Source organism: Rhinopithecus roxellana, chromosome 8 (genome assembly GCF_007565055.1).
Source record: "Rhinopithecus roxellana isolate Shanxi Qingling chromosome 8, ASM756505v1, whole genome shotgun sequence".
In the NCBI taxonomy this organism is placed as follows: Eukaryota; Metazoa; Chordata; class Mammalia; order Primates; family Cercopithecidae; genus Rhinopithecus; species Rhinopithecus roxellana.
The window spans coordinates 134,689,963-134,707,867 of NC_044556.1; the positions used below are offsets into that span (position 1 = coordinate 134,689,963).

Sequence of the window (17,905 nt, forward strand, 5' to 3'; positions counted from 1 at the left end):
GCCACATTCCTTTGCCTATGCTGGCTCTTGCTGTCTCTTCGTCAAGAAAACTCGCCCATTTCTCCTCCCCTCTGGGAACAGAGCCTCCTTTGAGGTCCAGTTAAAGGTGACCACTCACACGAGGTCTCCTCACCCTGTGACCTAGCACATGCTCTTCATTCCTGCCAAAGAACATTCCTTTTAGGAGGAGCCAGGTGTGGGTGGCAAGGTGGGGTAGGAATCCCTGACAAGGATGATCCAGGGAGAATTCTGGTGTAAGACTTGGTCTTCAAGAGCCAAGTTGCATGCTGGGGAAGGGTGACCCCACAGCAGAGCCTAGTCCAGGCGAGGAGCAGGTCTGAGGGCCACGATGATCGCAGAGAGTGGAACACCTGTGTTTAAGGACATGGCTACAGAACATATATTGTAAATAATGTTGTAGCATTATTTCTAACAGTAAAAAATGGGACATAATCTTAGCACCCATCAGAAAAAGAATGAACAAGTAATAATGAAATTGATCTTGTATCAACAGCGATAAACCTCAGAAACACAACAGTGAATGAAAAACATGCAAAGGATACAGTGAGACACCATTTATGTAAAGTTTGAAAGCTTGCAAAACCATATCATCTATTATGTGTGGATACTTACACGTATAGTAAAAGTATAAAAACATGCATGGGAAACATAAATACCAATTTCAGAAGAGCAGGGAGAGGGCAGGAAATGGCACAGGTGAGGGTTAACAGTGTTCTAGTCTTTTAAAACATCAACTGAAGCAAATATGGAGACATAGGGACAATATTCTCTATACTCCTGCGTGCTTGTAGTATTTTATCATTTCTAAAGGAACAAAGAGTGCTCTAGGAGCAACTTCATGTTGGTGACAGACTGCAGGTGGTCGAGCTTCAGGTGCTGCAGTCAGCCACAGGTGAGAACGGTGATGGTATGACACAGAATGGGTACTACTCCTCTCAGAGCTCTGGTGGCTTTTCAAATCTGCTTCATCTCCTATTTCTGTGTCCTTGTCTCTAGTTTTCCTATGTACATGACATGGGAAGAAGGAGACAAAGCTTTAACTTCCTCCGTTCACATCATGTTACTAATCCAAAGTCCCAGACTGTCTCTTCCTCTGAAGTCCCACAGCTTTAGCGTGCCGCATGTGGGACTGGACCTCAACAATTGCTTTCGGATCAGATCTCACTCATCTTTGCCCTGGAAGAGGCTCTATTCAGTCTTCTTGGGTGTGTCACAATTTGGCACAAAACATCTTGTCCACATGGATGTTCCCCCCAGGGCTGCCTGCCCCCCACCCACCAGACCCTCACACACAGCTCTTTCAGACTTGCCACAACTCTTTCCACAAGGACTCAGAGTCCCTCAGGGGAGAGCACGCCCCAGAGTTTTGAGCAACATGGACTGACCAGCTGAGATGACCTGGGACGGCAGTTCCCACTCTGCAAATGCGTAAGAAGAATCACTGAGGGGGCTTTAAATACACACATATACGTACACGCGCGCGCACACACACACCGCCTCGCACATCTGACCCCTCAAAAGGTCTGATTTGTAACTACTGGAGTGGGGGATTCTGACAAGTACCAAGTTTGGGAGCCAGGATCTACAGTGTAGTAAACCGTGGCAGGCACGGAGTAGAGCTTGAGGAGAATGAGAGCACACAGCCTGTTGCAGGCAGGGATTTCATAAGACTTAGTGAGTTCTTCAGTGCAGTTCCAGACACTCCTGCCAATAGCTCTCCCTCCAGAACTTGGTTCTTCAAGAGTTGTATGGCTCAAACAAATGATATTAACCATGGATAAATGCTAAGGATGAATAGAGGTCGAGAGAATCTGCTTCCTCACCACCAGAAAGAGAAATAAAAAAGGAGGTGTCACTTGGTCAGAGTCACCTTTCTGATTCGTTGATGGTCTGCTTTGGGCCTCCATCATGGCTGCACATAGAATCACCTGGGGAGCTTAGACTGCCCATGTCCAGACCTCAGGTCAATTGAGTCAGAATCTCTGGGCATGGGGCCAGGCATTGGCATTGTGAATATCATCTCAACTCAGGCAACTGAGCCACAGGGAGGGTTTGAGAACCACTTGTCCACCCCGCATGCCACCAGCAAACAAATCTGAACAGACTAAAGCCCGCCTCTGAAGATCTCGGGGACGGTAGGGTGCAGGTTTGCAAACACGTACTCCAAGGGGCTTCAAGAGCCCAGGAAAGGAACTCGAAAGAATCCTTCAGGAGAAGGTGGTGAGAATGGGCAACCACGAATGGGTAGGTTCTGTGCAGGGACTCCCCGCTGATGCATGAAGGAGCGTCCCTCTTGTTGAAATGGGATAAGAGAATGAACCAGCCGCTACAAGACCAAGAGTTCAGGCTAGGGAAAGGCCTCAAGTTCATCTGGCTCCCAGATATGCTTTTGCTCAAGCCATTCTGAAGAAAGAATTCTTGAAGCCACCCTGACAGGAGACCTGCTAACCTCTGCTGAGAACTCCTTTACTGTGCAAGAGTTTTATCCCTCTGAGCTAGCCTCAGGCAACAGCCCAGACCTGCTCCTGTCCTACCCTTTCCCAAACCAACTGCCCCCCATCCCTCAGAACACGCCGGCTGTGGAAGGCACATTCAGGCTAGAACAGGCATCCAGGCAATGAGCCCCTTCCCTATAAGACATGACCGACAAACCGCAAGGAAAGCAAATCCCCAGGAACGCCTTTGTATGAAGGAGGGATCCCTGGCTTAAAGGGGCTGAAGACAGTAGCTTCTTGTCCTCTCTGCAGGGTCCCCTCCACTGAATAAACAGAAAAGCAGGACTTACACACCTGATGGCTTTGGAAGGAGGATCAGGGGTTGTTACTATAATGGGGGCTGCAGTGGTTGGAGTCCTGGTAAAAGAAGATCATCCTGATGAGTTTGGTAATTGCCAACTGGTATGTTACCTAAGACATATGCATGACCTTATGTGGAGCGGCCAGGCTCACGGCTGGGATTTCAAGCACTTGCTTCAATTATTTGCAGAGTTCTGGTCATTGGTATGCTCGGCACTTGGCCATCAACTTGACGCTAGGTTCTCGTGGCTTGCTGTCCTATCAGGGACTGATAGCGTGGAATACAACCAACAGAGAAAATCCAATAAAAAGCCATTGTAGAGACTGATCTGCCACCATCCTGCTCCCCAGTGGCCCATCTAGTGGGTGGGGATGCTGGGCAGAGTGCTGGCTGATTTCCCAGAGGCTTTTTGTGTCTGCTGAAGACTCCTCTGGACATTTCCTGTCAATCACAAACTCAAGCTGGGGCCCACAGGCAAGCAAGTCTCCCATGATCAGACTGGAATACAAATGGGGTTTTAGATTTAAAGATCAGGTTTGATGGCATGTGATGGGAGGGAAACATGAAAGAGAAACCCCTTCCCAAAGCTCCATCACTGTACAAGTGAAAATTCAAGACTCTAACAAGGCTCTGTCTTGAGTTCCCACCCCCTACTCCCAGGCTTTGCCCAAAAAAGGAAAAGGGGAAGCTTTAAATCAGGTCACTCTAAATCCTCTTTTATCCTTGAGATTATCCATCTGGTATTTGTGTATTTGTGTTTCTGCCAATACAGTGGGATTCGGATGCCCTGGACCCTCTCTGGCTCCTGCTACAAGCCACAGAAGTGGCTTCAAACACCTGTCTCCCCCTTCCCCCTTTAGACCTAATTGGAAAAGAAAAGCTTGAGTAGCCTCCAAAATAGACATAATTAGAGTCTTCAGGATGCGTAAGAAGACCCCAGGGCACACTGAGGCCTCTTCCCACACTGAAACATGCTCAGCCCTGAGTTCCTGCCCTCAAGTTACCAGTGAGACAGTCTTCTTAGCAGAAGCCTTGTCTACCAAACTGTGGCAAAGTCCTTATCCTTCAGGTGAAATGTGGCATCAAGACCATTGCTGGGTCCCTAGTTGATCCATTCGCATTACGGTCTCTGCTGCTTATTGAGCAGTGACTACATGTTCTCTGACGTAATCCCGACAATCCCTTATAAATGGGTGCTGATCACTCATTTACGGCTGGGGAAGCTGAGCCTCAGAGAAGTTGAGTATCGTCCCCAAGGTCACACAGCAGGAAGTGATGGAGCCATAATACCAACTCAGGTCCCCAGGCACACAACCATTCAGTGCCACTCACACATGTGCCTTGGGTTACCATGCCATCATCATCACACTTTGGTTACACCCTTTGCCAGCATCATCACTGCCACCTTCTCCACCTCCCATCCAGTATGTCCTAGCCTTCCTTTGTTCAACCAAAACAGCTGTCCTAAATTTGTCCCTCCTGGACCAAATCTCACCAACAACCCCTCACTAGTGGATGAGCACTGCTGAGACTGTGAGCAGAAGCAGCCAGTCCCCACCCCTGGCCAGCCTGGGTCCCAGGCAGACCTTCCTCCCAGCAACTACCACGTGGAGATCCTTCCTCCCTCTTCTTTCTCCTATGCTGCCTTCTCAAGCTTCCTGCTATCTTCTGGAGCTTTTCTACTCATCACCCAGATGACCTGGAGATAGTCTCTATTGGTCATGAGTTCTGCCCTCTTCTCCCCAAGCCACTCCAGGGAGACCTGTTCCTATGAGTCACTATGGCATCCTGGCCCATCAGCCCAGGGCTTCCCACAGCTCTCAGCAGCCTCCTGCTTTGTGTCAAAGGAACTTCGTTTGCCAACGACTTGTTCATGTGTCGTCACTGTATTTATTTACATTTGCTGCATGTCTTATTGGACGGAAGGACAGTGAAGGTGGCATCCCACTACCCACAAAGCAACCTCACCCTGCCCCTCCAGAGTGCTCTGTTCATGCCGCTGATGCTGAGATGGGCAGCCGCTAAGCACGCATGACATGAGTAACCATTCCGTCCTCTTGACCTGGGTTTCCTCCCTGGAGCAAAGGGGAGGTGGAGGCAGGCACTGGTGGGGAAGGTGACTGTCAGATTAACCCCGATGGGTAAAACTCCTCAGTCTTACAGCATCTGTGAGCAAGGCAACTCAGCCTCCTGTGAACTCCCTAATTTCCAGGCTGGTGGGTGGTTATTTTTCCTCCAAAGCCCTTGGCCAGCCCTTCCTCTCACCCAAGGGCTGTGGTTTGGGGCATGTTTTGACTTGAAACAGTCAGACCCATGGCGGTATTTGGAGTTGTAAGCCCCTTCTGTGCTAAAGGGAAAACATGAATGGTCTATTTAGAACCCGCTAACAATTCACAGTATGAAAAACAGGCAACAATTCTGCTGCTGAAATGCCGGATTTCTGAGATTAGCCCCAGGGGAGCTGGCTGGCTGGCAATTCTGGCCCCTACTCTGGAAGACCCTGCACTAGTGGTGGCAATGATTCCAGAATATCATGCCTCTGTCCTGGCTTTTTCTCAGCCTCTCCTTAACCTCTTCCCAGAAGACTTCCCTCCGGGGGCCTGCGGTATTCTTGTGCTGTGAGGGAGACCACTTTTTATAAACCGGATGAACTTTGCTCTGGACAAATGAGAGAAGGGTGAGTATTTGGGAGGGCCTCAGACAGATTCTCCTGGGCCTGGGTTGTTAGGTTTTCCCTCACCATCACAAACATACACAGAGTTCACCTGAGGGAGGAAGCTGGCTTCCTCTTAGGACAAAATGGCGGCCCTGGAGCTGTAGATACATTCCAGGGTATTGTCAGCACCAGAGAAGGACAGAGGTTTTATTTATTTAATTGCATCCTAGGATCAGAAGGGAAGGTGTCAATCATAGGTTTGTAAATATTCAACCTAATTAAAAATAACCAGTTTACTGAAATACCAAAAGCTTGTTTTCAAAGATTATCCACAATTTGGAATGGCATTCATCTAATTTATAAAAACTGAATTTCCTCATAGATAATAAGTAATCCCAATAAAAATCCTGATTGGTTTTGTGTAGGAATTGGCAAACTGATTCTAGACTTTATGGAGAAATGAAAAGGAACTAGAATGGCAAGAACAATTTTGAAAAAGAAGAACAAATTTGGAAGACTGGCACTACCTGATTTGAAGACTTATTACAAGGCTACAACAATCAAGATAGTATGATGTTACAATCGGTATAGACAAATTAATGGAACAGAATAGCATCCAGAAATAGGTCCACACATATATGGCCAACTGATTTTAGACAAAAGTATCTAAGTAATTCAATGAGGGAAAGGATTGCCTTTTAAAAAATTGTACTGGTATAATTGGACATTCATATGTATAAAGTTAACCTTGATGCTTACCTCAAACCACACACAAAAATTAACCTGAAATGGATCATACTACTAAGTGTAAAGACTAAAGTCTAAATTTTTGGAAGAAAAAATAGAAGACAAAGCCTTTGTGACCTTTGATTAAGTAAAGATGTTTAGATAGCAGACAAAAATCATGAATCACAGAAGTAAAATTAACAACTTAGACTTTGCCAAAATTTAAAACTTCTACTCTTCAAAGACACCGTTGAGAAAAATTTTACAGACTGTGATAAGACATGTGAAAAGCATATATCTGACATAGGTGTATATATGTTCGCACATATTTGATAAGTGCATCCCACATCATTAGCCCTTGGGGAAATACAAGCCAAACCACAGTGAAATACCACTCCACACTCACTAGAATGGTTAACATTAAAAAAGACTAAAAGTACCAAGTGCAAGGGTGTGGAACTATTGGAACGTTCATATTTTGCCAATGGCGGGTGCAAAAATGCTACACAGTTGGCAGTATGTGAAAAAGTTGAGCATTTCCTTAGTCAACCAGCAACACAATTCTTAGATATTTATCCAAGACAAAGGAAAACATATGTCCAAAAAGACTTGTATTTTAATATTCATAACAGCTCTGTTCATAATCATCAAAAAGTAGAAACCACTCAAATGTTCATCAACCAGCAGATGATTTAACAAATTGTGGTATATCCATATAATGGAATACTACTTGATAACAAAAATCCATGTAAGTGATAACCAACTCACAGATGCAGCAACATGGATGAATCTCAAAAGTATTTTGCTCAGTGAAAGAAGTTAATTACAAATGACTGTGTCCCATATAATTCCATCTATATGATGCAGTGGGAAAGTCAAAACTAGAGACAGAAAACAGATCAATGTTGCAAAAGGCCAAGAGTGGAAAGGAAATCACAAAAGAACATGAAGGCCCCTCTTGATTGTGTGGTCAATACATGACTATTCACATTTGTTAAAACTCCTTGGACAAATTGAACACTTTAAAGGGGTGAATTATATGGTATGTATATTTATACTTCAATAAATCTAACTTTCAAAAAAAATGAATCTCCAAACTAGCTTGGATAATGGAAACTCATTAATTTGCATCCCCTTTATTCATATTTTAGTGACAATTTATACCCACAGAGGCTAAATTTTACATTTCCTCTATCTAAAAATTGTCGTTGTTAACTTTTTTTTTTCCTTTTGTAGACAGAGTCTCACTCTGTTGCCCAGGATGGTGTGCAGTGGCATGATTTTGGCTCACTGCAACCTCCGTCTCCCAGGTTCAAGTAATTTTCATGCCTCAGCCTTCTGAGTAGCTTGAATCACAGGCACCCACCAGCATGCCTGGCTAATTTTGTATTTTTAGTAGAGACGGGGTTTCACCATGTTGGCCAGGCTGGTCTTGAACTCCTGACCTCAGGTGATCTGCCCACCTTGGCCTCCCAAAATGCTGGGATTACAGGCATGAGCCACCACACCTGGCCTACTGTGAACTTTTATTATCCCACTAAGGGAAGAAGGAGAGAGATTCAAATTACTATGTACCAGGCTGGCATCATACTAGGCATTTCGTACTCTAGTACAATCTAGTATAGTAGGATATGGTACTGTACAGTATGGTATGGTACAGTATGGTGTGGGGTGGTTCACTGACTTTATTTGGTCTTTGTTATGGGCAAAATTGTGTTCCCCAAAATTTATAAGTTGAAGTCCTAACCTCCAGTACCTTAGAATATAACAGTATTTGGAGATCAGGGCCTTTAAAGAGGTGATTAAGATAAAATGAGATTGTTAAAATCCAGTCTGACTGGGGTCCTTAAAAGGCACAATTAGAGCACAAAAAGAGGCACCAGGGGTGCATGGGGGAAGGACTATATGAAGACACAGTGAGAAGGTGGCCATCTGCAACCCCAGGAAAGAGGCCTCAGAGGAAATCAACCCTGCCAACACCTTGATCTTGGACTTCTGCCCTCCAAAAGTGTGAGGAAATAAGTACCTGTTTACGTTCCTCGGTCTGCGGTATTTTGTCCTAGCAGCCCTAATCCAGCCCTGATACAGTCTCTTACAGTCCACCCAACACACTAAGGTGAGATAGGCAGGGACAAAAGCCCAAAGCTCTGAGAGTGTCAGTAGCCTGCCCGAACTGCAGTGGCTTGGGCGGGGGTGGGGGGGGGCGACCTGGGGTGAAACACGGGCCTGACACCCAGAGCTCACACTTCTGCCACATACTGTACCCCATCCCCCCACCACCTGATTGCTATTCTCAGGGGCTCAGAACTGGTTCTGTCATGTCTCTGAACAACCTGCACTGTGCTTACTTAGTAAATGTTGAATTGATTTGAATAATTAAAGATTTCAGGATGCAGGGACCTACTTTAAATATCCAGCTATTTTCCAGAGCAAATAAATAGCACTGATTTTTACAAAGTGTGAATGTGATCATAAGAACTGAGAGCTTACCCACTCACCATGTCCTGAGTTCTGTGATTGCTGGGCCCAGTGACAGGCGTAGAGTATGCCAAGGGGTGGCTCCTGGCCCTGTTCTCAGGCAGGTCTTTTTTTTTTTTTTTTTTTTGAGAGGAACCCAGTCTTTATTTTGAAACAATAGGTGGCCTCCTGGTGGCTGGAACGTGCTTCCGCCTGCGGGGCCCAGTGTCCGGACCCCACTGGATCTGTAGCACTCAGACGCTTAGGATGTGTTTCAAGAAGGCCTCGTAGTTGATGCAGCCGTTGCTGTCCTCATGTCCTGCCAGAACAGTCTCCACCTCCTCCTCAGTCATCTTCTCTCCAAGGGTGGTGAGAATATGTCCGAGCTCTGCTCCCATGACTTTGCCATCCCCCTCCTTGTCAAACACACAAAGCCCCTCCAAGTAGTCCTCATATGTGCCTTGGTCCCGGTTCTTGGCCACTGCCTGGAGCATGGGCAGGAAAGTTTCAAAGTCCACATGCCGGGACTTCAGCTCATCACTCTCAGGGTTCCCTAGGACCTTGAGCACCTCGGCGTTGGTGGGGTTCTGGCCCAGGGCCCTCATCACGTCCCCACACTGGCTGTACAGGATCTTGCCATCCCCTATTTGGTCAAACAGCTCGAAGGCCTCCTTGAACTCCTCCAGCTGGTCCTTGTTAAACTCGATCACCACTTTGGAGAGATCGATTGGAGGCTCCTGGGTTTTCTGAGGGGCCTGGGGGACTGCTGGCTCAGCTTTGCTCTTGGCTGGAGGAGCCCCTGCTGCTGCTGCTGGCTTAGCAGCAGGTTTGGAGATGGAGGGCCCTGCCGGTTTCTTCACAGGAACATCCTTCTTGGGAGGCATGATGTCCGGTGGCCAAAGGACAGTGTGTGGATGGGGGCACCCATCTCCTGCGGGGTCCGCGTCTGGGGCTGGGGAGGGGGTGGGCTCAGGCAGGTCTTACAGGACCTATGCAATGAATACTGCGTTAGCCCCGATGTTCATTTATTCTGCAAACATTTATTAAGGACCTACAATAAAGCTAAAAGCCAAAATTTTTTTTCTCTCAGACAGACTTATCACTACATCCTAAATTGTTCTAACCTCTGGCCCATTATAACAAAGGGGCTTGGCTGGGCGCAGTGGCTCATGCCTGTAATCCCAGCACTTTAGCAGGCTGAGGGGAGCGGATCACAAAGTCAGGAGATCGAGACCATCCTGGCTAACACGGTGAAACCCCGTCTCTACTAAAAAATAAAAAAATTAGCCAGGTGTGGTGGTGGGCGCCTGTAGTCCCAGCTGCTCAGGAGGCTGAGGCAGGAGAATGGTGTGAGCCCAGGAGGCAGAGCTTGCAATGAGCCGAGATCACGCCACTGCACTCCAGCCTGGGCAACAGAGTGAGACTGTGTCTCAAAACAAAAACAAAAACAAAAGCAAAAACAAAGGGGATTTGTGTTGTTCATTTATTTTGTTTTTACATCAGATTTCTTTTTTTTTTTTTTTTTTTTTTTGCCATTCTATGCACCAAAGCCAGGTGAAGAAAGCAACCTGGAGTTCAGGGTCTTGCAGTTGAGAAGTGGAGAAGGATCTCCTTGTATTCTGAGCATTTCCTGGAGGGCAGAAACTGACCTCCTGTTCATCATTAGATTCTGAGGGCTCAGCAAATAGCGAATTTTTGGTAAATGTGTTATGGACTTAGAACTAAATTTTAGATAAATCAACTGCTCAGAGTAAAAAGCAGCCACTTGGGGAAGTGATTAAATGCACATTTAAAACTCAGCCTCTGGGAGAGGCAGGCGCACTGGGCTGCTCTGAGAGGTGTCCTCTGCTCAGCCAAGGTAAGGACAGGGTGGCCCTGGTGACAAGGGGAGCAAAAAGCTGGAAATGGGACTTGAAGGAAAGGAGAGTAGGGGACCATTGACTGAAACCAGAAAATGAAGAGGTGGAGACGATTTTGTGCAGAATCCAGTGGAGCTTTGGGTTTGAGAGGCCAGAAAGCTGTGTCCATGGAGATGTCCAGCCAGCAGCCTGGAGCTGTGAAAGGGAGCCATCAGGACTCTGGCTGGGGAAGAAGAGCCTGAGGACTCAGCCTGGCTCCTCCTTCTGCCTCACTCCCCCTCTTCACCAATTGGCAGGTTTGCTTATGCTACCTTTTATGTATTCTTAAATCTTTTCCTGGCTGGGCGCGGTGGCTCAAGCCTGTAATCCCAGCACTTTGGGAGGCCGAGACGGGCGGATCACGAGGTCAGGAGTTCGAGACCATCCTGGCTAACACGGTGAAACCCTGTCTCTACTAAAAAATACAAAAAAAGCTAGCCGGGCGAGGTGGCTGGCGCCTGTAGTCCCAGCTACTCGGGAGGCTGAGGCAGGAGAATGGCGTAAACCCGGGAGGCGGAGCTTGCCGTGAGCTGAGATTCGGCCACTGCACTCCAGCCTGGGCGACAGAGCGAGACTCCGTCTCAAAAAAAAAAAAAAAAAAATCTTTTCCTTCCTGCCTACCGCTTGCAACCATATGTCCTCATAATCTCTTCCTTAGATGACTGCCTTCTCACAGGTTTCCCCTGCCAGCCTCTGCTCCTCTTCGATTCACCCTTCACACCATCACCAGTCACTTGTCTGAAATGAAATTCTCAGGATCTCCTTTGCCTGCTCAAAGCCTGTCCCATGCTGGACTCCCTCTCATTCTTCAAGACTCAGCACAGGCATCCTGTCCTCCAGAAGGTGGTCCCTGAAGTTCCCAGGCACAGCCAGGAGGGCTCTGTGCACTTAGAGGTCATTAAGTGTCCTGCATGACCACATCAAACTGCAATTGCCTAGTGGTTATTATGTCTTCCTCCCCTGAAGCCTGTGACCTCCTCAGGGCTGCAACCATACCTGGAAGTCTCTGTCGTCAACACCTATCCCAATCCCTGGAGCATACAGGCATTCAGTTCTTCTTGGGAGGGAGAGAGAAAGAATGGAGGACCAGACACTAATCTTGAAACATGTCTATATGGTGGGGTAGCAGCCAAGTTTCCCGTATCCTACTTGAGGGGGCTTGGCTCCCTGCTGAGTCAGGAGAACTCAGGGCTAACTGCTGGCTTTGTCACCACCTAGCTGTCTGACCTTGATCAGGCTGTCTAACCTCTACGGGCCTCGGCTTTCTCATCTAATAAAAGGGTTGGGCCAGATGAACTCCACAGTTCCTTCAGCTCTGATTCTAAGGGCACCATAGGTCTCCTGACCATAGGAGTCTTGGCCCCATCTCTGCACCCAGGGAATCACCTCCCAGGGCCTCCAGCATTTTCCCTGCCCTGATCTTACCTCCCTGGTCCCCTGACTTCCCTCTCCCTGAGCTGGAGAAGCCCATGGCAGCCTCATTAAGTGGCACTGACTGTCACAGCCTTCCCTATGGAGCCTATCAAACAGCTTTCAATGGAAATTAAACCTACATGGCTTCTCTTCTGAGTTTAACCAGCTGTTTTCTGGCGCCAGGATTACTTTCTCATTAAGAGCAGAAGTCCAGATGGCCAGGTCTTCGGATCTTCTTTATTGTCTTCTTTAGAGGCTCATTAAATTCCTCTTCCCACCCACTGCTGGAGGGGAGTCCACCAGGCCTCTGGGAAGCCCCGACCCTCCTCCCACAAGCAGCCCCTCCTCCCTGCCAAAACTGGGCTGCATCCCCTATGAATAATGAAGCCCTGCTGGGCTCAAACCAGGCCACCTTTCCTTGGACCTCTGCCACTTGTGGAGACAGGAGATGAAGGACACAGTTTCTCTCCTCACGTTTCTCATAGTTTCTTTAAAAATGCAAGAAATAGCTATTGAGGAGAATTGAGATAAGTTGCAGAATACACATCCCACTCCTAAATTATTCTTTTATCTCCCAATAGAATAACCCCCACTGGGTAGGGACCTTGTCTTGCTCACTCACCACTGGATTCCCTCCTCTTGTACATACCAGGCATTCAAGAGATCTGTTGAATGAATAAATAAATGTCATCTTCCTTGTCATATCCCCAACTCCTAGAACAGCCTTTGAATCAACAAATTCTTGCTAAAAAAAAAAGAATGAAGAATGAATGAATGAATGAATGAATGACTTGCACAATGCTTTGAAGGATGAAGAGGAGTTAACCAGAAATGAAACAAAAAAGGAAAGGGGCAAGCAATCCCAAGAGCATGCACAGAGGATGGCATTTGCAAAGGCAGAAGAAAGTGTGGAGCTTCCAGGGAACAGTGACTTGTTGGAAGTGGCCCAACATTCTATCTGAAAAATGAGTTTAATCGAAGATTTACAGGAAAGTGCCAGAGGACAACCTAGCTTTTCTCACTTCTTTCCCTTCTACTATGAACTTATCTCCTTTAGATCATTAACAAAGTCACAGGGACTTCATATTTCCACCATATTAACCTCAATCTTTTTGTTTGCAAGCAACAGAAACTTCAAACTCCTCAAGCTAAAAAGTAAGCAGGTGTAGGAGATGGTTCTTGCTATTTATCTGTTTCTATGTACACATGTGTGCATGTCTGTATTTATATATCTCTCTCTCTAATCTTGGGTTTACTTCCTTCTGAAATAACCTCATTCTCTCCTACTTAAACAGCTTCCTCTTTGCAACCACGGGAACAGGTTTGCATGGCCCCCACAGCGTTGGAAGCACTTATATAACATCCAAATAAAAATACTAGGAGAGGGCAGAATGTAGTGGCTCAGCCTGTAATCCCAACACCTTGGGAGGCTGAGGCAACCAGATTACTTGAGGTCAGGAATTTGAGACCAGCCTGGCCTATATGGTGGAATCCCATCTCCAGTAAAAATACAAAAATTAGCCAGGTGTGGTGGTGTGCACCTGTAATCCCAGCTACTTGGAAGGCTGAGGCGTGAGAATCGCTTGAACCTGGGAGGCGGAGGTTGCAATGAGCAGAGATCACACCACTGCACTCCAGCCTGGGTAACAGAGTGAGATTCTGTCAAAAAAAAAAAAAAAAGAAAAGAAAAGAAAAGAAAGAAGCTAGAATATGAAATCCAAGTGTTCTGAATTCCAGTCCAGTTCCCCTTTGATATAATCATCCCATCTCCCCTTCCCCTCCAACCACATTCAAATCCTCCTTCTCCCAGACCCAGAACCAAGCCCCAACCTTCCCTCACCAATCTACCAAGGCTCATTGGTAATGTCATGACCCTGGCCACTGGCCTCACTGAACCTTTCAATCTTGCCTCCCACAAGCATCTTTAGTTGGCACTGTGACTTCCAGGCACCTATGCTATTTGCAGAGAATTCCCTTTCCTTAATCCAAGCCCAGTAATCTAAATATTTGACTCCCTGAGAGACCCTCTAGCACAACCAAGTCTTTGTTTGACGGTGGAGCCTGCCTCAGCTCCACAGCTGTCTAAGGCCCACGCCCACAACCCTACTCACCCACACACAACAGAAGACCTGTGCCTGTCTTCTACAGCTACGAGGGGGCCACAGAGGATGTGGGCGCTGTCCACTGGCCCCAGGGGCTGAGGGAGTCTTCAGAGCCCGGCTGGCATGACTCACGTGTTCTGCAGCTGGTAGGATCCTGGGCTGCAGAGGCAGCACCTGCATGGTGTATCTTAGATCACTGACTCAGGTAGCAAGTGACTCAGCTTCTCCTCGAACCCCCTGCCACCCCTCCAGAGGAACCTTGTTCCTCAGAGATCACAGCTTTCTTTGATGGGCTTGAGTGGCTAAGGCCTGACATGGCGAACAAAACCTAACTTGAGAAGAACCTCGATTGTCTTCCTGATCATTTTCCCAAATAGTTTAGTACAAACCATATCCAGTAGGCCATTTCTTCTCATATTTTTTCACTCATAAAAATATTTATTGGAGGCCAGGCGCAGTGGCTCATGCCTGTAATCCCAGCACTTTGGGAGACCGAGGCGGGCAGATCATGAGGTCAAGAGATCGAGACCATCCTGGCTAACACAGCAAAACCACGTCTCTACTAAAAATACAAAACATTAGCCGGGTGTGGTGGTGGGCACCTGTAGTCCCAGCTACTTGGGAGGCTGAGGCAGGAGAGTGGTGTGAACCCGGGAGGCGGAGCTTGCAGTGAGCCAAGATCACACCACTGCACTCCAGCCTGGGCAACAGAGAGAGATTCCATCTCAAAAAAAAACCATATATATATATATATGTGTCTATATATATGTGTGTGTGTATATATGTGTATATATGTGTGTGTGTATATATATGTGTGTGTATATATATATATTGGAGGTTGGGAGCAGTGGCTCACGCCTGTAATCCCAGCACTTTGGGAGGCTGAGGTGGGTGGATCATGGAATCAGGAGATTGAGGCCATCCTAGCCAACATAGTGAAACCCTGTCTCTACTAAAAATACAAAAATTAGGCAAGCGTGGTGGTGCACACCTGTAGTCCCAGCTACTCAGGAGGCTGAGGCAGAAAAATCACTTGAACTCAGGAGTTGGAGGTTGCAGTGAGCCGAGATCGCGCCGCTGCACTCCAACCTGGGCAACAGAGCCAACTCCATCTCAAAACAAAACAAAACAAAACAAACAAAAAAACAAAAACAAATTTACTGGATTTCACTATATTTTTGGAACATTACAGAAGCTGACATGCTTTTCTAGAACACTCACTTTCTCCATGCCTCGAGGTCCATGAAAAATGCTCCCTCATTCAGGAAGCCCCTCCTACAATTTCTATTTTAATTAAATTAGTGGCACAGAGAACCATGAGGGCTTACTGCTCACAGTTGTCTCCTAATGGCCAGACTTCTCTCAGCCACTGGTACTGCAGCTAACTCTGTTAGCACTTGACTAGATGTGGTCTGAAACGTCCCAGAGCCAGGGTCTTTGATTCTCCTCTCCCTACCCAGAACCCTGCAATCCATCACACTTTCTGAACCCATTCTTTCTTGCAGGATCTCTCCTCCCTCACTTGCAGAGGATTTCACAGGCAACCCTGCCTGTCTTTTTGCTGTTTACTCTGGTCTTCTGCACATGGGAACCAGATTCATCTTCCCAACAAAGTACTGTGATTGTACCCTACACTGACTCAAAAACAGCCATTAGTTTTCCACTGTTCATAGGATTCTTTCAGTCATTCATCAAGTACTTGTTGAGGACCTACCATATACCAATTACTCTACAAGACCCTGAGGATACAGCCGTGAGCAGAATCGAATTGCAGTGTAGATAGGAAGAGCCACACAGGCGAGCAAAATAATGATGTGATGAGCGCTGTCCTAGGAAGTACGTAGGAGTGTCAGGGAGGCGTAGACCACCAGCACCTCACCTGGGCGGGGAAAGGTTTCCTGGGGTCGGACAGCTAATCTGGGCAGAAACTCCCTGGTCTGCATTCAAGGTCTAGGCCCCTTTTCCTCCAAGCTGTCCCCACTCTGAGTGTTGGCTCTGAGTAAGGCACTCCTTAGCCGACTTAAACACCCTGCCCACTTGCCTCCCTCCCAGTCCTGAGTTCTGAATCCTATCTCCATGTGTGGGACTGAAACTCCAGCAGGGCAGGACCAGCAGCCTTTTAGCCAAGTCCAGCCCCACGGTCAGCACAAGATGGACCCACATGATATATTTTAAAGGTTTGAATTAGGTGCTCTGGCAGAGACCATCAGGGCTGCAGCCAGGCTGTGACCGCCCCGCTAAGGATGACATTTCCTCACCAGTCATAGGACATGCGTGAAGCTGAGGTGGGCCACTTCCAAGGCTGGGCTTTCACAATGCTGCATGTGCCCCACTCACCACCCTTTTCTCTCTTCCCCCGGCTGACACTTGGGCAGGTGGTGACCCAGCCTTGATCATGGCCTTTCATATTATGACCAAAACATGCAGAAGACACCACCATCCTGGTCCCTTAAGCCACTGTATTGCTGGCAGGGCAGCACAGGCTTATCTCAATGAATACAGTTGCCAATGTGTCAGATTTCAGATTTCCAGCATCCACCAAAAAAGTGGAAGATCTAGCAACACTACGTCCACAGTCCTGCAGGACAGCAGTCAGCAGGCACCAAGTCACAGTTTGCCACAGATCCCACCGTGCCCGGTGATCTGAGGTCTGGTGTCCCTGCCACAGCCCTTGAACTGTTGCTTTTCTGACCCTTCACCCTTTTCTATAAACTGCCCGATTCTTGCAGACAACTGTAATTTAAAAACTGCCCTGAAGCTTATTTGAAGCGTTTGAGCCTCTGAGTAGAACATAACTCAGGGAATCCAACTGCTGGTGAACCTCCTGCCTGGCTCTTCCCTCAGGACTTTTTGCCACTTAAAAACCCACACCTAGGCTCAGTGTGGTGGCTTATGCCTATAATCCCAGCACTTTGGGAGGCCAGGCCAGGAGTTCGAGACCAGCCTGGCCAACATGGCGAAACCCCGTCTCTACCAAAAATACAAAAATTAGCCAGGCGTGGTGGCACGTGCATGCAATCCCAGCTACTCAGGAGGCTGAGGCAGGAGAACTGCTTGAACCTGGGAGGCAGAAGTTGCAGTGAGCTGAGATCACACCACTGTGCTCCAGCCTGGGCGACAGAGCAAGACTGTCTCAAAAGAAAAAACAAAACAACAAAACAACAGAAAACCCACAACAGTTATTTCAATCCTGGTTTAGGACCTAGATCAGACCCAGTGCCTAACAAATATTCTGCGTGTCCTCTTTACATCCCTGAAATTAAATTAATGTTACCCACCTACACACACAATTTAAAAAATCAGTATAATGTCCTAATTGAAATAGAAAAGAGAAATAAAAGTCATCTATGATGACATCATATGTGTTTCAATATGTGAAAGTTTGGTGCAACTACCTTAGCAGCCAGCAGGAACCAGTCAGATGCTTGCGTGCAGAAAAGGCACCACCGCAAATCCGACAGCTGCAAATGCAGATTGGCACAGGTGTGTGTGGTTTGGGTAACTCATATACCACAGGTGGCAATGGCATTAGGGATGTGATTTTTCCAAAAGGTGAACAACGCAAAATCTAGTTTATCCCTGATTCTCACAACAGTCGCATTCCTGGAAAAACTTCATGCGTTTAAAAATATTCAGCTAATACTCCATGGTCATGAGTCAAATGGAGTTTGATTTTAGGCTCAGATTATTCTGAACATGTTCTCCACTCAAGAATGCACAGTGGGCTGGGTGCGGTGGCTCACGCCTGTAATCTCAGCACTTTGGGAGGCTGAGGCAGGCAGATTGCCTGAGGTCAAGAGTTTGAGACCAGTCTGGCCAACATGGTGAAACCCTGT

General features: G+C 47.2%; 1 pseudogene across 1 annotated transcript; it reads right to left on the bottom strand.

Moving 5' to 3' along the window:
- Positions 1–8,804: 8,804 nt before the first annotated feature.
- LOC104666829 lies at positions 8,805–9,619 on the bottom strand (annotated as a pseudogene). The gene has a single exon (XR_748602.2). The product of XR_748602.2 is annotated as a myosin light chain 6B pseudogene (transcript).
- Between the last annotated feature and the right edge of the window lie 8,286 nt (positions 9,620–17,905).